Genomic DNA, 23,396 nt, shown 5'->3' with positions numbered 1-23,396 from the left:
GTCCACTGTAGTGGACACAAATGAATAGACTGCACATCCGGGACATTTGTATATTTTTTCCTCATGATTATTTTTGTACTATTTTTAAATTTTACACCGTCCTGGTGTCTATAGCCAGTCCGTGCTTATACCGTATGTACATTTTGCTGCACGAAATCTGCCTAGCAACACGTGACACACCAACTTGTTATGACTATTTTTTTATGCTATTCTGAATCTACATTACTAGATGGGCAAAAACCTAAATGTGACATTTTACACCGATTTTTTTTTTCTTTTTTTTTAAGTGTTGTTCGTATAATTTATAACCTAAGAGCGCGCACAGTACTTTCCTGGTTGAAGTGGTTTGGCGCCCCACTAAATTTCCCCCTCCCGTTTAAAAATGCCACTGATTGACTGTAAAGTTCCACACACACACACACACACACACACACACACACACACACACACACACACACACACACACACACACATGCACACACACCCTCCAGACCTCAATGTATGTTTGAGGTAACGCGGCACAGGATGTTAACATATTAAATGTACCGCAATTATCGTGGATGTGGAATATTCCCACAGACTCTCCCGCGGTGGAACGGTTGACTTTTTGCGTCGTTTTATTTATTTTCACGCCCTTTCTTCTCCATCTTAATGTGGAATTCCAACACGCCGGCTGCTAGTTTGTGGTTGTATGTCAATGCAAATAACGTCGTCTGTCAGGTGCAGATTGGGGTTCGGGGGTTCATCCGCAGTTCAACCACTAGCATTCCACGCAATCTTTACATTTTCATTCACCCTCGCTTGCCCTTGTGTGTGCGTTTTTTTTTTTTTTTTAATCTTTGCTTTTCGCTATCTTTTTTTCCGGCCATTATTACTTTTGACAAGTACTTTACGTTCAATAGTGAGGCAGTGAAATGTCCATCCCGAGAAATACAAAATGTACAGTTTTGCCCTTTTAAATCGTCTGTTTCGGCTATGTAGACAGAATATACATGTAGCTTTAGCATACCGCTAGCATCGTGTTAGCATAGGTTAGCTTGTGGATTTTTGTTATTATATGAACATTATGGTGTTGCATTTTCATTGTTTTTGGGGTTCGTTTGACTTAAAATCTCAAAAATGAAAAATCAGCATTAAGAAAAGTCTATTACTTTTTGTCTGGAAAAGTCTGAATCCGAATTGTATGATCTATTTGTATGGTTTATGCTAATCTCCGTTAGCCCGTTTGTATCATTAGCATAGTGTTATCATAGTTAGCATAAATTGCGTCATGATCTGTTTTTGTGGTTTCATGCTAATTTCTGTTAGCCCGTTTTTTATCATTAGTGTTAGCATAGGTTAGCTACTAGAATTTTGTTATGATATGAACATGTTGCTGTCTTAAAATTTAAGAGAAATTGAGATATTTTGGTTTCTTGTGTGAGTTTTACGTGTTTTAGATGCCTTGATATGTTAGTTATATTCGATGGCATTTTTTTACATGTGAATTTATAAAATAAAATAAAATTATTTCGTTGCTTGAAATAGTGACATTGACCCTCATTGAAACATTTCTGGCCCTGTATTTACCACGGATTTTCAAACATTGGGTGCGAAAAACCCAAATTTCCCTTTAAATTCTAACGATAAACATGTTACATTACTCATAAACTGTAAACCGTAGAGGTAATTTTTGTATTTGAGATAAAAAGTAAAAAGAAAAGGAAAAAAAACCTCCCAAAATGGTGCGCAGCACTTAAACAATGACTTTTACTTCTTCCTCAAATGGAGATTTTAATTTTAAATGAGTCTAATGAATGCCTATGAAAATATCATGATGATTTTTTATGGGCAGGCTTTTTCCAAAGTAGGAGCTAAATTATTAAAGCGGATTTCATTGTCGACAAAAAATGATGGATTTTTATTTTTTTTAAAAAAAGCTTTGCGGTCGTGATGACTTTTTAGCATGCGGCACGCACATGCCGCTCCGTTTCCTTAATTTCTTCTCTCGTTCAGTCATAAAAGTCAAAGCTATAATTTCCATAGAATCTCAATTATTGTTTTTTTCTCTTGTATAGAAAATTCCAGAAGAACGTCGGCCCGCGTGCATCTGTTTGTCGGATCAGAGCGGCTAAGACCAACTTATTGCAAGCACATGTGACTTGGTGAGTGTGTGCACGGCCACAACCAATGCAACACACACACACACACACACACACACACCGTCCAAGATGGATCCCCGCCATCATTAATGCAGCCCCACGGCGAGCGCATGTCTCCACAAGTTTGCATGGGACGCAAACATCTGGCCACTTCCCATTCGTCCGACCTCCGCTCACTTAAGGGGCCGAGCGCTATTCGGCGCTTTCGGGAGAGGATGTGATGCGGCGGTTGCCGCGGCGATGAACTTCAAAGAGGTCGCGGGAAGGGGGGGGCGTCAGTCATGAGCGGGCAGAGGGCAGAACTTGGTCAATGGCGGGGGATTTGTCGCCTAATAGCCCCTCTGGGGGGACTTAAGTTCTAATTTCAGAGGTGCTGAAAGTAGGATTTTATGGAGTATGCACGTTCACATGCCTTTTTCATTAGGCGGCGTCTAATTGCGGCGATAATGGAGGAAAGGCTGCGAGTGTGACTTTAAAGATGAGCGCAAAACGCCCTTTAATCTCGTCCACTACTGTATTTCCTTCTGCTTTCGTTTAGGGTGGACCGGCCAATTATTTCAAGTATCTGAGGCCAGACCATTCCGTATCATTCGTTCCGTATCATTTACTTCCCGTCCACATTTTACACCGAGACATTTTTCACCAATAACGTTCCGCGTCATTTTTCACCAGTGACGTTCCGCATCATTTTTCAACAGTGTTGTCCCGCATCATTTCATGTTGTTCCATATCCTTCAATATAATCCAAATTATTCCATATCTTACAGTATCATTTCACATCTTACAATATCATTCCATATTATTCATTTTTTTTTTTGTTTTCTGCACATCGTTGACATCATTTCATATCATTCAATATCATTCCATATCACTCTGTTTTTCAATAATTTACGTTCAATTCCATATTTCACTAGAAATCCATTTAATTCATATTAATACATTTATTAAACTACATTTTTCACCAATAAATTGCACATCATTTTTCACCAATGCAATCCACATCATTTTATGTTGTTCCATAGTTTTCAATCATGTAATAACATTTTACATTTTCACAACTGACATTCCACGTTAATTTTTTTCCAAATTCAGTTTCATAATAGCTTTATCTTCTTTCATGTCATCCACATTATTAACCTATATACTGCATATTTTTCACCAATAACATTCCACATCATAATATACTCTTCCATATAATGTACTATTTCATATAATTTACTCTTCTTTTGCAAACATGCAATTACATTTTTTTCTGTTACGCACCTTTTACATCAATGACTTTCCTCATCATCCAACATCATTCCACATCATCTTATATTTTACATTATATAATTTAATGTCTTACCATTAGCACTTCCAACATACTGCATTCTTAGATTCCGTTCCACCTCATTCCAAAGTTTTTGTCGGATTTAATGTCAATCCATTTCATTGAATGAGTTTTAAAAAAATCATTTTTATTTTGTTCCAAAATCTCACAAATGTATCGCACATTTTTCCTGTAAATTCTTGTGGTACAATGTGCCCCAATGGCATTTTGGTTTCCTCTCACGCTAACCCCAGCCCGGCAAGGCCCCAGCCCAAACGGAGGGCCGAACAAAAAAGAAGGCGCGTTTCGATTCGCCCTCATGCATTTTCTTTACCCCCCGTTGCAATTTGTTTGGCGTCCACGATGATGTCACCGCGGTGGGCGTCCCGCGGCGCGAGTAAATCCTGCCCACGTTAATATTGACCTTCCCCTGGACTCGTCTCTCCATCAGCAATAGATTTAATGGTCACTTTCTGCGTGCTTATTCAGCAGGAGGGAGGAAAAGGAGAGCCGGGAAAACCCTCGGAGGGCCCGCAGCTTCTGAGACAAATAAGTGCAACGGAGCTAATGAGATGCGGCGAGTAAGTCGAGAGCTTGCGCGCGCATTTGTTTTGCCCGTTTGACTGACGGGTGACTCCCGCGCGTTCAGCCGGCAGAAATGCGCCTCTGAAAGGCTTGCGGTCGGACTGGTTATAGAATCCCGGCGCTCGTCAAAGTCGCTCCTCGGCTTCCTGTTGATCTTTCCGCAACTCCTCGACTTCCTCCCGCCGCTCTCCACGCCGCGCCTCTTTTGTTGCCTCTCTTTCCGAGACCCCGTCTAATCGGCCCAGTTGAAATCAATCCGGCGCAATTATTCACGGGAAATGTTTGCCTTGGCCGCCAACCAACACCAACCTCTGAAATTGGAGGGGGCTGTTGCATGCGTGTGTGTGTGTGTTTGTTGCCGGTGCAGATGTGCCGCCTAATCGCAGACGCCATCATGCAGAAACTATTCTTTTACGGCCATTTCAAAGCATCTGCCGCGAGTGTCACCGAGAGGTTAAATCAACGTTGAAATGCAGGTTGCGCGCCAGAATGGAATGAAACTGTCGAGGATTGCCCGAACAACTTCGCCTGCCAAATCGGAACAATCGGTGATACGCACCTCTTACGTATGCTCATTGAGGAGCATACATTAGATGAGGAATTTAAAAATGACATAAAATGACCTGGCGGGATAAAAAAGAAAAAAAGTAGACGTTATTTCAAAACTGAACCCTGCTCAGCAGAGCTATCGAAATTAAACGATTAATCGACAACTAATCGTCGACCGAATTACCCTAGTTTTTGTACTATAAGCTGCCCCAATATATAAGACGCACTAGCAAAAATTGAGCAAAAATAGCTGCACCGAACTCATAACATCGAAAATCCACGCCGAAAAATGGTAAATGGAAATTTTATACTTTTTTTTTCCCCTAATTTTTATTCAAAACGAGTTTTTTTTTTTTAAATTGCCTCCTTACAGCAACAGTGTCAACATATAAAAACATTGCACATAAATCATATATACATTCATACATATGTATATACTGTAAACTGCACTGGACTATAAGTCGCAGGGCTCAAATCATGAGAAAAAAGTTGTGGCGTCAAGTCCAAAAAATACGGTGATTTCAGAAGAGTAAGAATGTTAAATTTCTGGAAGATAGCGGAACTATCAATGATTGAAAATAGTAACTTTACAATTAAAAAAACAAACAAAAAACTCCATACATCTGCTCCTGGCCCCGCGATTTTGGTAAGTTTTAGAACCCTTTGTGGCCCTAGGGTTAAAAAAAAAAAAAAGTATGTATTTTTTGCTGAACCCTGCTAGCTTGTGCTGTCAAAACGATTAATCGATGACTAATCAAATTTGATTAATGATTAATCAAATTAATCAATGACTGTTTCATAAACAAGTAAAAGCAGTTGTTTAGCTTAAAATAGTTCCGGTTAGACATGGTTATGTTGTATTTAGCGTAAATTCCGGACTGTAAGCCGCTACTTTTGTCTCGTGCTGTGAACCCTGTGTCTAGTGTGGCGTATCTACAGTTTTTCATTTATTTATTTTTTTAACTAGCGTGATATTACGTAGTGACAGCCCTCCAGCTAACTAGCAATAAGAAATGAATTGCTTCATTCCATTCCACGTTTTTGCATCATTGACTTGTTCCTTGATGGCGGCGCAAGTGAAAACAGAGCTAACGGCTCCTTATTCTGATGCTTTCTGGGAAGGTATTGATTTTAGCCAATTGCAGTAACTAATTAGGCGTTGCGCAGAAAAACCTGGAAAAGAAAGTGTACGGTTTCATGCTTCTGAAAGAACAACACTAGGTAAACTGAAACATTATAGCCCGGCCAAGCACCCTGCACATATATTTTATGTAAACAAGAGTTAAGGCAATAAATCACGTCTCAATTGATTCACTCTTTGCCCGTAAAAGGGCAAATAACCGTATTGGATAACTTCAGTTGAAATGGTGTCACCAGTGCGATGTTTCACAATCTATGAGGAAATGTAATGAAATATAAAGCTTACATATCCTCCTGAGACCCAGACTATTCATTTGTGTCCATTATTGTGTCCATATTGTCTCAGAAACACAGTTAAAATAATTGTACTCCTACCAAACACATGGCGTCAATGAAAGGGCCAAAATGTCCTCTCTCGAGGACCCGAGGACTTAATAGGTTAGCTCGAAATATTCCAGTAATATCGACCATAAACAAATGTTTGCTACAGAGGACACAAATTAAAATTTTAAAAATGGTTGGACATGACCCTGGTTCATATTGACCCAGGAAGTTATTCCAAAGAAAGATACGTAACACACTAGGATACATGAAGTATTTGTCACGTGAGTTTTGGACACCTTTGGATGAATGCACACACCTCCGGGTCATATTGACCCAGAGACATTGTTGCTCTTCCTGAGAAAAGAACATTTATCACTGTTTAAAATGAAATACTGGATTTGGATTCTAGACATTTCGGACACTGTATAAGACCCGGGTCAAAGTGACCCACGGAAATTATTGCTGTTTCTCCGGGTTAAACTGACCCAGGATGTTATCTCTATTCCAGAGAAACAAACGTAACAATTATACATATTGTATTGTCTTTGTTAGTTTGTGAGTTTTTGACCCCTTTTTGTTTTTTGTTTTTTTTTCACTAAATGCACACATATCCGGGTCATTTTGTCCCGAGACATTCTTGCTGTTCCTGAGAAATGACAATTAATCACTGGTTAAAACAAAATATTTGATTATAGACATTTCGAACACAAAATAAGAACCGGGTCAAAGAGACCCAGGGACATTATTGCTGTTTCTTAGAAACAATCTTTGGATAATTACACATGACCCCGGGTCACATTGACCCAGGATGTTATCACTATTCCGCAGAAACAAAGGTAACAATCAACTAAACATGAAGTTTTGCCTTTGTTACGTGAGTTTTTAACACTTTTGGATGAATGCACACACGTCCGGGTCATATTGACCCAGAGACATTTTTGCTGTTTTTGAGAATTGAACACTGATCAGTGGTTAAAATAAAATATTGCATTTGGATGAAACACATTTTAGACACTAAATAAGCCCCGGGTCAAAGTGACCCGGGGACATTATTGACGCAAACAATAACAGAAGGGGCTTTTTGGGGAAAATTTTCTGTCTCAAAAGTAGAAGTGGTATCGTTATCGGTATCATTCTATTTCTGGCTATCTTCTCCACGCATATTCAGTTGAAAAAGTCCACCCCGATTTTCAAATGCCCAACAGCAAAGAGCGTACTTATGGTTTCCCTTGTCCAACATGCTTCCAAGAGGTGAAGCAAGCGTGTTGAGAGCAAGTGGGCGAAGATGTGTATCCATGCGAGCGTTGCTGCACTTGTATACTAATGAGTGTGTGTAGTCTTGTGTCTGGCCAGCCATGGCCACATCTGTTTGTCATGTTTGCACTTAAGCGCCTGCAGGAGCCACCATTCTAAGTGGAGACAGTCCCCTCTCCCAGTCTCTCCCTTTCCTCCTAATTACATTTGTTCGTTAATCCATTTTCTGCCCTCTTCTACCCTTCTCTTGTTTACGTTCTCGCTCCGCTGGGCTTTGGCCTCCTCCGACCGGCAGACAGTGACCTTTAAGGGGATGCCAAAAGACCGTGTGTTAAGACGGTGTCGCCCCCCCTCCCCGTCTTTCGGTTTCGCGGCCTCGCACGCATACGCGCACCTACTCGGTCCCATCGTGGCCCCTCAGTATCCCCTCAGGCCATCTGCGTCCGAGAAGCTAATGGAGTTAGCCTAATGTCTGCGCAGCGCCAGTCGTAAAACTGATTTGAGGCTGAAGGCTTGGTGCCGAGACCACCACTCTGCTTCCGCAAAAAAAAAAAAAAAGCCAGGGGAGTGAGATGTTAGAGAGTGTCTCGGAGCGGAGGAGCTTGGCGTAACTACGGCAACTGCGGACAATCTAATTGGTATTGACATCCTCGTCTCGGAGGAAATTTGACATCTAAGGGCAAATCATTCTATTTAGTCGCCTGAATAGTCTCCGAGGCGGGGCGGGAGGAGCGCAATCGCGCCGCGCCGTTGTCCCGGCCCTCGCGTCTGCTACTGCTACAATCGATCCTAATCCGATCGGGAGGGGGAGGCAGAGGAGGAGCGGCGGCGTCGGGCACGGGAGTTCAAAAAAAACAAAAAAACGGGGAAAATCAAAAGGTCTGCCGGGATCATATTTAACAAGAGCGAGTACAATCGGGGCGGCGGTCCGTAATGCACTTGCGTTGTGCTTAATGTATAGAAAAGCTCGGGCTCGGTAATGCTTCCGCAGCCAAGGTGGCTGGGCTTCAAAGAAATGTGCTTGCTCCAGCTAAAAGACCGCCAAAGACCTTGATTCTGTTAGAGCATCAAATATGGCTCCCACTCAGGACACACACACTGATTTTATTATCCTCGCTCCCCTGAGAAACTCATCTCATCCTCCTTCTTCTTTGAGTGACTGGCCGTCAATGGGGACCAGTCAAGTGCTGCTGTCCATCAAGGGTGCGACGCGTCTTTTTTTTTTTTTTCGAACATTTTACTTACTCCGATGACCCCGGTGGTATATGGCCATTAAAGTGCAGGAAGTTCAAAGTGTAAACTTTTTCTTTCCCCAGCTCCATCAAACTGTGGCAAATCGGAATTTGAGGTTAGTCTATTACAGTTTACCCCCTAATCAAGCTCAGTCATTAATTTACTGTTTTACACATTCACTGCCAGTGACGGATATACACGGCAAATATTATTTTTTTCATTTTTCTTTGTTAATCATTCTTCTTGTCACAATACAAAATTTGATATTAGTCTACAGTTAAACCCCTAATCAAGCTCAACAGCTTATAAAGTGTTGTGAGATGAAATATGAACTCATTCAATGCCATTGACGGATATACACGTCAAATATTAATCTTGAAAACTTTTCTTGCATTGAATGAGTTAATCATTCTACTGGCATATCTCGAAGGATAAAAATGCGTTACTCGCTTATCAATAACTGGCTTGAGCTGCCATTTTGAAAAAAAAAAAAACATTTAAAAACTTAAGTGCTAATGACGGCCATAGACGTCAAAGGTCTGTTTTGACTGGACTTGCAGTAAATGATTTAACCATTTGTCACTATATGTCGCTGGTATATGTCGTAGAATAAAAATGAATTACTTGCAAAAAATAACTGGCTTAATCTGCCATTTTATTAAAGATTTAAACACTTGTTTACGCCCAATGACAGATATAGACGTCAAATGTCTGTTTTCTAGGCTTGCATTCTACTTGTCACATGGCTGGAATATGTCGAAGGATAAAGATGCATTACTTGAAGTAAACAATTGACTTAATCTGCCATTTTGTAGTTTTTGGGTCATGTTTCGTGACCCAAATGTGTCTGAAATTCTTACAATCCACATTTAGTTTTGTTTTAACAGGGACTTATGTTCATCTTTCAAGAACACCAATCGTTTTTCCTGATCTTAAAATAATCTAAGACCGCATTACCTCGCTTGGCATGAACACATCCACTTCTCTGTGGCTGGTTTTCAAGTCCCGCCTCCTCTTTTGTGCTAAAGTAATTAAAAAAAAAAAACAGGTTGTGTTTGTCACCGTCGAGGAACTACAGCATATCATTATAAAATAACTACTGTGTTTTTCTTCAATACGGCCGCCCCTCTAATTGATACCGTGCTTCCACGAGTTGCCAGGTGTGTCATCTACTTAACACAAATAAACACCTCAAACAGACACCTCCTTTGTCCCGGTGAGTCATTAGAATTATCTAGCTTCATTCAAGCTTTTGTTCACGTGCATATGTTCAAGACAGAGAGCATTTGACCGTTGTTGCTAACCAAACCAGCAGCACATGCAGAGGATACAGATATACCATTAATATGAGTTTTTATATATATATATACTGTATATATATATATATATATATATATATATATATATATATATATATATATATATATATATATATATATATATATATATATATATATCGGGAAAAATGAGCCTTCTTTAATTACGTTGTTAACTTTGCTCCTATGTTGTGGTTCAAACTGACCAATTTGAAAGTTAATGTTGAATGTAGTTTTGAGTATGATCAACATAATCTATTTAAAATAGCATTTTTATGTTTTTGATTTTGGCAAGTTTTGGCAAGCAAACCCAAGGTCAGAATGACCCAAGAATTTTCCTGTTTCTGAGCGGGGTGAAAAAAAAAAAAAGAATCAAGTTTTTGAATTATTTGGATTATGATACATGGCGCTGGGGCTGGGTCATTTTGACCCGATGTATTTAGGATGTTTTTGATAAATGAACATAAGTCACTGGTTAAAACAAAATATTGGATCTGAAGTTTACACATTTTTGACAAATTCGGGCGACTTAATATGTCCCGGGTCAAAATGACCCATGGACTCTATTGTTGTTTCTTGCTGACAAACACAACAGGAGGGTTCACATTTTCTATTTGGATTAACATGTTTCAGTTTACTGCATATTTCCACCAATATTTTGCTTTTTTTAAGAAATCCACATTTTAGGATTTTGTTGTTGTAAATAATCAGAAGTTGTCGCCAAACTTTTGACTGGTACTTTAAATAGCGCTAACTTGTGATATCTTATTGACGGTCAAGACGACACTTAAATCCATCTGGAATAATAATGGTTAATTTGTCCTTTCAGTATCAGGGAAGTTATTTTATCCGGCGTACGCTTTCATATTAATTTGAGTGAGACGTTCGATGGCTACAGTGAGGGCGTGGTTAACGACTGTCTTGAAGGCACGAGCGCAAGCCTTTAATAAGGAGATAATAACGCAGTCTGTGTCACTAATCAAATCCAAGTTGATTTCATTTAGCTGCTCTTTTCAAAGCGGAACAAACAAGGCGTGTTTGTGAGTTTGAGCGCGCCTTTGCATGCTTTGCGGGTGGCTAACCGTGCGTGCGCAGGGGTGCATGTGTGCAAGTATGTGATGAGGGTGTACAGAGGAGCTGATGGCTGCAGATATGTGTCCCAGACACTTAAGTCATAAAAGTGTGTCTCGGAGCCCCATGGCTGCGCAGGCCCTGGTGCCTGATGTTATCACGCTGAAACAGTGGCCACTCTATCAGGACAGCAGAGTACAGAGGCATTCCAGCGACACTGCTTGGGGGGGGGGGGGGGGTGAGAGATGGAGTCTTGGATGGATGCGCTTAGGCAGAAGGACTCGAGCGGGAAACTATTGGAGCCTTCACTCAGAGCAGTCGCTGGCAGTTTTTAGTTTACATGCTTGATTTTCTTCGATTTTTTTTTTTTGTTTTTTTTTTTTTCTGGACGGGGCGCAAACAATGACATTTTAATTTTTTTCCCCCCCAATCTTTTGATTGAGTATATTTATGACAAAAATTGGCAAAAAAATTCCGCCAATGAACTTGATTTGTAACATGATAAATATAGGCCAATCGTGTTGCTTTAAGAATAGAATAGCCCTTTATTGTCATTTAACATCAAGTGCATAATGAAATTACAGCATCTCCCTGTTTTGTTGCAAAAGACAAAATACAATACAAAAATATAATGCAAAAATATAAAAAAAAAGTATAAAAGAAAAATAGAATTTAAAATAAAAGGTGCAGTGGCATTATTATATACATATATTCGTAGGGTTAGGGTATGGGAATATGAGTGTATTATATTATTTAATTTATATTGCACATGTTTTGTGATGTGTGAAATTGCACAGGGTTATATTGTTATGTTGTACAGTGGTTATCTTTCACAGATGGTGTGGGTTAAGGAGAAGAAACTGTTTTTCAGTTTGTCAGTCGTTGCTTTTTTGGATTTGTAGCGCCTCCCAGAAATGCTAGTATAAAGTGAAAAATACAAAACATTTGAACAAAAATGGTGGAGCAACACATGTAAACCGTCAGACAGACGGACAGACTTGAGTAGGAAACAATTGAATCTTTTACTAAGAGCAGTCCTGGGCGGTTTTTAGTACGTATGTTTCAATTCTGGATTTTCTTTTTTAGGGGAGTCGGGCAAATAACTTGTCATTCAGCAATTTTTTTTCGACTTGCAAAAAAAATAAAGATGAGCACTCAATGTAGGCAAACAATGTTGCTTTAAAAATGGTGGTATCAGGTCAAAAATAGATACGGTTGAACACAAATGGTGGAGCAACACATGCAGACAGTCGATCGTCTTTATCTACACAAGCGGTGTTAGTCAGGCAAAGAAATTTTGTGAGTGCGCGAGACTTTTGAGAAGCGGAGGCGAGCCTGACAGGTTACATCTTCAGTAGCAAACCAGTAGCACCTCACCCTAGCGTGTCGTCTGTGCAAAGGGGTCAAAGGTCTCATGACAGAGATGAGTTGGGCGCGGGGAGGGGGGAGCGGGGGTACGGTTTTCGATCAGCACCCCTCCGCATGCCGGCGATTGTCTCTGGCCCGGATTAGTTTTTGTATCCTGTTACAGGCGTTTGATTCCCGTGGAGTTGGGTTCGGCATGGCGCTGAGGGGCCAGCGGGGCCGCTGAGAGCCCGCTGATTTATGTCTCGCTGAGTGAGAGAAGCAGGTTCATGTTGGAGGTCTCCGGGCAGGCTTATGTGTGTATGTGTGCGTTGGTGTGCAAATGTGTGTCCATCTCAGGCACCCCAAGCCAAAGCTCGCGGCAGGGTGCCATGCGGCCGCGTTTGTTTGACTTGCGCGCATGCCTTGGAGGCTTTCGCCGCGCTTTAAAATAATGACAATGAGGCGGGGTTTCCCGTCGGAGGGCCGTGCTGATTGGGTGACGGGATTTTGAGAGATGGACAGCTCCCATTTTGCTTAATTCTTTGATGAATCGATCAGGGAGACGTTGACAGGCATGTGATATTTATTCGCACATAAGGTGACGCATATTTTTCTTCCCCTGCAATTGTTTGTTTCACACCAAAGATAAAGCAACACTTATTTTTGTGACTACTATTTGGGAAGGCTTGTGTATGTATGATTTACATTTTATTTTTGAATTAGTTAAATATATTGATGATAAACCAGGTTCATGAAAAAAACTAACTGATGTAAAGAACTGACTAACTAACTGACTGATGTGAAGAACTAACTAACTGACTGACTGACTGACTGACTGACTGACTAACCAACCAATATGAAGAACTAACAAACTAACTAACTGACACTGATGTGAAGAACTAACTAACTAACTAACTAACTAACTAACTAACTAACTAACTAACTAACTAACTAACTAACTAACTAACTAACTAACTAACTAACTAACTAACCAACCAATATTAAGAAGTAACTGACACTGATGTGAAGAACTAACTAACTAACTAACTAACTGACACTGATGTGAAGAACTAACTAACTGACTAACTAACTAACCAACCAATATGAAGAACTAACTCACTAACTGACACTGATGTGAAGAACTAACTAACTAACTAACTAACTAACTAACTAACTAACTAACTAACTAACTAACTAACTAACTAACTAACCAATATGAATTACAGACCGACTGACTGACTGACTGACTAACTAACCAATATGAATTACTGACTAACCAACTAATCAATAAAACAACTAACTAATATGAAGAACTGACTGATTAGCTATCATGAGTAACTGCGTGAATGACTAACCAACAAATCAACAAAATAATTTATCAGTAAATCAATAAAGCTACTTTTTTTTTGTTTTTAATTTTGTCGTGAAACTTCCAACACCTATTTTTATACACAGAATAACAAGGCATAAAAACAGAGCATACGAAAATGCACAGATAACTAATTAATTCAAATTATACATTTAAAAAAAAATCAAACTCAAGATGGTCGGAATTTGGTTCTATAGCGCGTGTAAATGTGTAACATGTTTTTTCCTAAGTTGAGTGTTTGTAGCATTTCTGCAGGCCAGAGTAACATTGTGTTAATGGGAAAAAAAATTGCTCTCACAAAAAGTGAACGTCAAAGCAAAAATACATAATTAGCAGCGAAATCTCAAGAACACTTTTTCAGTCCTTTACTCTAAAAGCATTTTTTTAAGCTTTCTTGTATTTTTAAATCTTGGGCCACTAATGTCTTTTTGGGTGGGGTGGGGGTTACCCATTACCCAAACTATTTTCCTTTTTATTTTTTTGTATTAGCCTTGCCATTTTTCCACAGAACAAGCGGTTTGAGAGATATTCAATACACATGTATATCAATTTGCTGTGTGTACACAGGGTTTCAAACCGTGATGTGAAACACATTTGAAACTGGATCGGATCCAGATTAATGCCAGTATAAATCACACGAAGACATCTCAATTAACTATCGCCATCACTGTCAAATATCATCGACTCAGCTGATCGTTTGTTGTCCTTGGCGCGGATCTTTTTCCGTTTTTTTCCCCCTTGGTCCCAAAACAAAGCGTCTTTTCGATGTCAACACTATTTTTCTTTCAAATAATTTTCAATGAAAGTTGATCCATACCCAGAGAATCAATGACTTAATGTAGCGCGTTTTTTTTTTTTTTTTTTAAATGCTTCAGTATCCATCTTCCTTTTGAAATATGATGTGGCGATGATGGAGCCGCGTATATTCTCGACGGTGCATTTTGGACATTTTTCAAAACCGGAACATCTGTCCGCGGGCCTGCCCAGCCATCTGGATGCGACGGCACGGGCAGGAGATGTTAATGCACTTGGTGATGAGAAAGGAGAACAACACCTTTGACCTTCGCTAGCCTTTGACCTCCGGAGCTACTGACGCTATGGGTTTCCTATATCGGGCATATGCCGAGCGGGACCGACGCGTTAAAAGAAATTCTTCATTTGCCGCACGCCGTTTATACAGCCTCGGCCGTGTTGTAAACGGGCCGGGCTATAGGACGATAGATATTTACTTGGCGGGCTTTCTATTTGATTAGCGCAAGAAAAATTGACGTGCAGATCCGATCTGGTGTTATACGTACGTCTTGTTATCGATGCTAACGGAAAATGCTATCGTTTTGCTAATGTTTTTGTGAGTTTTAATGGTATGAAAAAAGGGGAAAGAGTTATCATCGTCACAGGAACAAAATGTTTTTCGTATGCATTTTTGTCAATGATACGAAAAATACAAATATTTTGTGGACCCCGAAGTTGCATTTCCGACGGCAACCACTTGGAAAAGGTGATAGATTCGTCCCCCTCCCCTCAGGGATGGCAGTCCACGGCCAATGACTGATCGCTTTTCCACGCTGAGATTCAATTACAAATTGGAGTGCACCTCACCTTTGACCTCTTCTTCCTGTATCTCCTTGTCACGGGAAGCGGCTCGGAGTATATTTATGACAAAAATCGGCAAAATAATTCCGCCAATGAGCTTGATTTGATTTGATTGGAAGATGAATGAGTTTTATTGTCATATGTATCGTAATACCACACAATGAAATTCTTTTTCTGTTCACTTCCCCGATCGGACTGCATCCATAACCGAGCAAATAATGAAGTAGGCAATTAAAAAAAAGCAGAAAAACAAAAAACTAAACATAGCTAATGATTGGACGGGTGGATGGATGGGTAGATTAATGGATGGATATGGCTAATAAGTGGATGTATGATAATATGGCTGACGTATGGATGGTTGCATCTAATGACTGCATATAAGATGATATAGCTGATGGATGGATGCATATGACTAATGAAAAGATGAGAGCTTACTGCATCTTCCTCATGGCGTTCTAATATCTACCGCAAATGTTAAGGCCACCCCTTAGCATATCAATGGTAATTTCCTTTATATGATACCATTAAGCTACTATGTGTTTCTTAAAGCAATTTTGTTAAGCAGTTTTACATGCAAATAATGTGGCCTTACGAAATATGTCATTTTGTTTTTGTGACGTTTCTCTTCTCGGTTAGCATCTACGTTATTTGTGTACGAGTTGCTTATTTGCTAGCGACAACGGAGGAATGTACTTTTAAATGTGTTCTGGTCATAATTTTAAAAATGACATAAAGGATAAAGTTTGTTGTCGTAAGGATGATCCAGCAGGTCCTTTGAGAACGTAGCGCTGTTAGCTAAATGACCACATGACAACGATAAATAAAACCGTACACGTCAATTAACGAGACTCCTTCCGCTTTTTGCCCGCGCGGAGCCACTGGCCAAAAGTCCCAGGATGCATTTCCTGTCACGTGACCACTTCCGTGCGCGCTAAACATTGACCTTGCGACCTCCGCTCGTGACCCTTGATCCGTGATGTTGACCCCTCGCGCGGGAGGATGGTTCTCTTGTATATCTCCGCCGGCCGTCTCCATTGACTACCTGCCAGGCACCTGCTCTGAGAAATGAAGCCGGGGCCAATACCTCTCTGGGGAGCCCTTTCGGGGGCCGGGCGGACAACGCGGCTCCGGCCCCCTTGCATGTGAATGGGCTTTGAGTGGTCCTGGTAAACCAATCTCCCTAATTATCTATTGAAAGAACATTCTTTTTCCTCGCCCCGTCATTACCTTGATGTCCATTGGCTGAACGTCCGTGAAGGGCGCGACGGGAGGCGGAGGAAGTAGCGGGGGATCAAATCATCACGCGTGCAGTCCAGAAGACACAAAAACCAGCGAGTCTTCCCATTTTCATTAAGGTTAATTGTGGGTCAAAGGGAGCAGATTTGCGATATAAATCCACAATACGGCTCGCGGGTCAAGGCAGTGAGGAGATATTAAACATGAGGATGTGGCCTTCGGCTGCAATAATGACCCGTGTCAGGTCATGTGATCACTTTGCCCCCAAATGCATCATATCATTGAGCGCACCCAACCTGTTTGAATTCTTCGCGTTTTAGTTCGCCCGCCCGTCTGTCTGTCTGTGCAGGTGGATGTATATGTATGTATCTCTCTCTCTCTCTCTCTCTCTCTCTCTCTCTCTCTCTCTCTCTCTATATATATATATATATATATATATATATATATATATATATATATATATATATATATATATATATATATATATATATATATATATAGATATGTATAAATGGCCCTTTTACATGAAGGTATTCATAGCTATTATGTTTTTTGCTGTTCACAAATACGTCCATAGCTTTGTAATAGCTCAAACTTAGACTAAAACATATAAAATAATAATTATCCTAATCTCCACCCGTTTTTCTGACTTTTCTTGTCATTTTAGACCAAATTTTCTTTTGAGCGTTTATTTTTTTTCACCATTTACAATTCTAACTTTGAGGCCGTTGCATCCGTTGTTCCTCTAAAATTTCACATTAATTTTTTCTGAGTATTGTACTTTTGCTGCCCAGATTGGAGTTGTCAACAATGGGGGGAAAATGGCTTTTGCAAGAAGACTTGAAAGCAAAAATACCTCCAATTAGCAACCTAACGTAAAAACATCTTTTTGAGTAATAATTTCTAAGAGCTGTTTTTCGATCATGAAATAACATACGCTATGTTTTCTTCTTTTGCCTTCAAGGGGAAAAGAGCCTCTTGAAAGGCAGCACCTTTCGGCCCGCTAATGGCTCGGAGGGGCCGAATGTCCTCCGCGTGCGCGCCCGTTAACCGTATTTCAAGAAGCACGCCGGGTCAAGAGCGAGCAGATAGCGTCTTAAGAAGAAAATCGAGGGGCCCGTTCTCGCCAAGCACACTCAACGCTCGCTCGCATGCTTTCGCCGTGTAGCACACCAGATAAGAACGGAACAAAGTTACTTTGAAACTAAATTTAGTTGCTAACAAGCTCTCCAGCCTTTAATGTTTGCGCCTGTTTGTTTTTATTACCATTTGTGGTTCCCTTAACGAATCAAAATGAGTATAAATCCGTGTTCTGATTTATACGTAAAAATGAACAGGAACAAACTAGCATGGTAGATAGAACTTTATCATTGAAGATCAGTGTTTTCATAACAGGAATTCAATACGATATAATAGAAAGTGAGAATTTGTTACAAAATACATTATTTTTGTTTGAGGATAACTGCCACGAACGTGCAAAGACTGAAAACTATTTATGTACGCCACCACAGAGGAAGGGAGACGTTTGAATGCTCCAGCATGACACTTAGCGTGATTTCCGCACTATAAGGCGCACCTAAAAGCCTTCATTTTTTCTGAAAAAGCTGATGGCGCGCCTTATAATCAGGTGCGCCTTATATATGGATCAATATTGAGATTGGGATTCGTAGATGGTGAATGAACTGATAAAGTAAGCTTTACCTGTTTACAGTTGATCAAGGTTGGTCATATTGACATTAAGTTATGATGCTATTGAGAGTTTAGAGTTATTATTTGAGTTATTATTGTTATTACTTTGAGTATTACTATATTGTGATTGAAAAAGTTGTAAAATGTCATTAATTGAGGGTGCGCCTTATATGTGGAAAAAGTTTTCCAATATGTCATTAATTGAGGGTGCGCCTTATAATCCGGTGCGCCTTATAGCGTGGGGAATACGGTAATAGTTTTTTTAAATTATTTTTAAAGATGTTCCATTCCGCTAGAATCTCGCGGCTTCCACCAGCAGTGTCAAAACCGTTCCCGCTTTCCACATCATAAAAATGTTCGTACAACATCCCGCAGTCACGGTTTATCCCCATTTCCCTTCTGACATGCACTCGCGACCCCCGATCTCGTCGCCACGCTTCAAGTGACTCGTGATGTGACGACGTTCGCAGCAGCGGCGTCCCGGTTCGCAGCCTCGGCGTGCTTCCTGTCAGGAACAATAAACGGCTCGCTGCTCTTCCTCTGACCCGAGCCTGTGGGCCTGGTCATCTTCGGCCCAACACCAGACAGTGTAACATCGCAGCTCTTGAGCAGAGTCGGGTCCTATGAAAAATTTAATTCTACACACACATATATATATATATATATATATATATATATATATATATATATATATATATATATATATATATATATATATATATATATATATATAAAATTTGTGGTAGCTCGAAGTACGAAATTTTTTTGTACGGCATCTTTTCATATGGTGATTTTTTTCGTATCTTGAATCTAGTTTCTCATGGAAATCGTCCAATTCGTGCAATTTGAGCAAAAATATGGACCCATACCTTTTGAGTCAACATCAGCAAGTATTAGCACAGGAGGAGAGTAAATGGCAGAAAATATTACAGCATGAATTAAACTGACGAAAACAACATGAAGTAAACGACAGAAACAAATGCTAGCTACAGCTTCTTAAAGTTCGTAAATGGCAGAAAATGTCATTTCAGAGGGAATCTCTTCTACAGTAGATAATATTTCTTCACAGCCGGACCGAAATACAGGTTTTCTCAGTCTACGAAAAACTGCCTCGTTATCCAAACTTCCGTGTTAGCCCTTCGCAACACTGGATGCTAAATGGTTAGCATCAGGGGAGGAGCTAATCAAAGGGAGAGCAAGACGACAAATTTTTCGTATCTCAATTTTGTTTTCGCATTATGGGTCGAAAGGTTCTTTAAATGTCGTTTTGTACAACATTCAAAATAGTCACTTCGAACAATAAAGTGTATCCAATTATTGCGCTACTGTTTTGTGTGCCTGTTTGTATCGTTCTGTTTATTTAAGTCCGAATGATTCACTAAGTGTTGGAATTCCAGACAAACTTTTTTTTTCTCCCCTTTTTCTTTTTCATCTTTCATGTCACACTCACTTCTCTTGAAGAAGGATATATTTTAAAAAAGCTTGATCCTCTCCATGCTTTGTCAGAGCCCTAATGAATCCCAGTCCTCTCGGGCAATATTTCAAGTCCTTGTATTCGGGTTGGGGGAAGGAAAAAAAAAAAAGTGGATTAAGATGAATCGGCGTGCCGCTATATTTCAGTATTCAGTGGCTAAAAAACTTCAATGCTCGTCACATTCCTGCGACTCCTTCACAATAAATGCATGGAGTAATGTATGCGTTATGTTCTCTTACATTTAGAATAATTTACAATTGTTTGTGACAGTAGCTGCATGTAATCATAATAACCAAACCCCACCCACAAGATATAATGCTGTATTGTTGCGAATTTTTGATTGGATAAACTGGAAGTGTATATATGAACAAAATACAGCAATAATAGTCAGCAGCATTGTTTGTAGCAAAAAACACAGTATACATAAATTAAGTAGTCAATAAAAAGAAGTGGATGAGCAACAACTAATTTGCAGCATTATGCATATTACTGCATAGATACAGTCATGATTATTTACAAAAAGGCAGCAATAGGCAGCTGTTTTTAATACGACTGTCGTCTCAATAAAATAATACACGAGTATATGCAAGTAAAAAGACCAGTTTTTTTTATAAAGTTTTACGAAATAGAAATTTGTCATCATAGTTTTGAAAGCCCCAATATGTATGTATGTATGTGTGTGTGTGTGTGTGTGTGTGTGTGTGTGTGTATATATATATATATATATATATATATATATATATATATATATATATATATATATATATATATATATATATATGCAAAGCAAGCAGCGTAATTTTCAGTTTTATTCTGCATTTCACGCTTCAAAACAGTAAATTTCTCAGAATTATCATGAAAAAAATGAATCGCCGATGCTTCACTCTTTTCAACATTGCGTCTTGTTTTCTCGCTCTCCTTTTACCAAGTGGTCTCCTCTTATTGACCCATACCCATATATTCAAAATGTACTTTATGTGTGCAGATTTATATATTCACATATAAACAATGTGTAGTTCAGTATTTTATATTTGGATGTCTTTTATATATGCGTACTGCATATGCATACGTGTGTTAAATTATATTTGCATTCTTATTGCGTATTTTTGTGTGTATATGTATACATACACACAGGCAATACGTATACATACTATTCCTCAAGAATTACCGTTGACGGTTCAGACCGTCGTTATGACCTCACTTTAAGCTTCAGGACAGCATCACACCAACCATGCCGGTCCTTTGACCTCCACGGGGGCTTCTTCCCAATGTTTGCGTGTCTACGCGTGTGCGCCCGGACAAAAGGTGGGGCGTGAGTGATGACACCGAGGGATGTAATCCCACTGACATCTGTTTTTAATCTGCAACATGAAAAAGTCACTCCTGTGACCCCCATACCGACAAGAAAAACCCATCCCTTGCTCCTTCACCCCAACGTCGCTCTCAAATCAAACAGCGGATCGAGTTACCTTCCACCGCAAATTTGCAATCAAACGTCCGCGAGCGCCGCGTGTATTCTCATCCTCGGGGACGGGGGGGGTGAAGACTTTTGGACCTCGCCGCCTTGTGTGAAGACAAGCGCGCGAAGGCGGGGGGACTTTCCAGCGCATGAAGACGCCTCAGTTGAAGTATTTATTCAGGAGTAATTGAGGGCGAAGCGGGCCAAAAAGCCTGGCGCGGGCGGATGAGCTCGCCGGGAGGATGTGGGTGATTGAAACATGGCCGCAATTTGTTTTAACTGGCTGTAGGAATAAGCATGGCAGAGCTCTTTAGGGCCTCGCCAGTTGTAAATCTGCAGCCTTTGCTGGAGTATTGTCGGTTCGTAACCTTTCCTCTCACTCTTGATCTCCCTCTCACTCCCTTACGCCTCCCCGGGGTACGTTTAGCCGGGGAAATGGAGCTTTTCTTCCCTTTATTTGACTTCCTTGTCACTGGCAAACTTTTTTTTTTCTTCCCCCCCTCCCACTCGGCACACACGCGCTCACTCTCCTTGACCCATGTTTTCGCAGGACCCCAAACAGTCGGCGTGGTGGGAGGACAAGGACACAACACAGAGATGCATTAGAGAAAATCACTTCCCCCCTTTTCAGCCCACTAAAGGAAGTCGTGTAATTCGTCTGCTTTCTCTCCATCCACTCCTGGATCCACATTTAAATGCATTATCTTATGGCCGCCCTCACACAAAACATGTGTTGTTCCCTCACGCGGGGTACATGTGTGTGTGTGTGTGTGTGTGTGTGTGTGTGCGTGTCCTCTATTTCAGTTTATTTATAGCAGGAGAATTACACCTTTGTTTGCTGTCTGTGTTAGAAGTTCAGTTTTATGTCAGTGTGGGAATCGCAGGAGAACAGCAAAATATGGGCCTGATTCTTTGCTAGTTTTGAAATGTTTATCTTCATTATTATGATTATGAAAATTGTACAGCTGTGAATGTTAATGAGGTTTAACATTATATATTTACAAAGTCAAAACTTTATGATTGTTAAGTCAAGTCTGCAAGCGCATTGAAGTGATCAGATAAGCTAACAGTTAGCCTAGCTTCTACTATTGCTATCTTTTCTTCTTAATCTTCACCAAATGTCCTGTAAATTTCCACGACCTCTTCCAGAAAAATTTATCAACAGCGCCAAATTTTAACCATTAAAAAAAATCCAAGGATGTAAAAAAAATGTATGAATGTAAAAAAAAAAAAAAAACACGTATATTTAGAAATGAATGATTGCAAGCGGTGTAGTTTCTATATAAGCTAACAGTTAGCGTACCTTCTACTATTTCTTCTTCTACTGCTATATTTCTTCTTGTTTGTATTTTGTACCAGTCTTTTGTGATAAGGCTGTGATAAGGCTGCAAAATCATGAAAAATCTGGCATGTCCTTTCATACATGAAACCGTGCTTCACCAAAATTTTGTTTTGTATTAAGCGGCGTTAGCCACAAGCTAGCTTGCGCGCTAGGTTCCCACTCAGCGATGGTGTGAATGCGTGTCTGTCTGATGATTTTTTTGGTCCAGTTTGCCACCGAATTCTCTTGAGGGGATGTTGAACAAGAACCAAACGCGTATCTGTTTTCCAGTCCCGTCAACAGTCTTGGATTATGCGTCGCCGCGTGACCAGTTTCTTTACTGAGCTCATGAATTTTTGATGTTTTTGGTAATAGGTGGTTTTCCTGTGTCCTCGCTAATGGTGGCCCTTAAATGACAACGCTCACCAGCTATTTCAATTATTCACAAGTGCAGCGTATATGTGTGACATACGCTAAAAACAAGCTGATTGGGTAAAAATGATCATTGTGCATGCACTGTAATACTGTGCACAAAAAGTTTCTTGTACTAGTTTTCTTGTATTAGTTTTATTACTATTACCACTAAAAGTACTTCTACTTTCACTAATTCCACTACTACTAATTTTCTTCTCCTATTACTAGTACTAATTTCAACTAATAATAATAAGGCTAATTTCTACTCCTACTGCTAAAAGTTCTTTCAGTACTACTACTAATATTTTTTTTCTTTTTCTACTATTACTAGTACTAATTTCTTCTTCTAGTAGTACTACTAGTAGCATTACAAGTATTACTGTCACAATGATTAGTACTCATATAATTTATAATTCTACAACTAGTACCAATTTCTTCTACTACCATCACTATTAGTACTTATTTTCCTATTACTATTAATGCTAATTTCTTCTATTGCTACTAGTTATTCCTCTTAGTTTACTACCACAACAAAACAAGTAATACTCAGACTAATTTTTTCTACTACTTCT

At 39.8% G+C, this 23,396-nt stretch overlaps 1 protein-coding gene across 7 annotated transcripts in view; it reads left to right on the top strand.

The window, feature by feature from the left end:
- LOC148411848 (uncharacterized) overlaps positions 1–23,396 on the top strand; it is a 233,151-nt gene that overhangs the window by 21,917 nt on the left and 187,838 nt on the right. For all 7 annotated transcript variants that reach the window (XM_088434194.1, XM_088434192.1, XM_088434196.1 and 4 more), the window contains exon 3: positions 2,058–2,144. The gene's annotated coding sequence lies outside the window, so the exon portion shown is untranslated. The remainder of the gene's footprint in view (positions 1–2,057; positions 2,145–23,396) is intronic.

This window comes from Hippichthys cyanospilos, chromosome 15 (genome assembly GCF_059441005.1).
Source record: "Hippichthys cyanospilos isolate Australia breed blue-spotted pipefish chromosome 15, RoL_Hcya_1.0, whole genome shotgun sequence".
Lineage (NCBI taxonomy): Eukaryota > Metazoa > Chordata > Actinopteri > Syngnathiformes > Syngnathidae > Hippichthys > Hippichthys cyanospilos.
The sequence above is the reverse complement of the archived record's forward strand: the minus strand, read 5'-3'. Positions and strand labels throughout refer to the sequence as shown.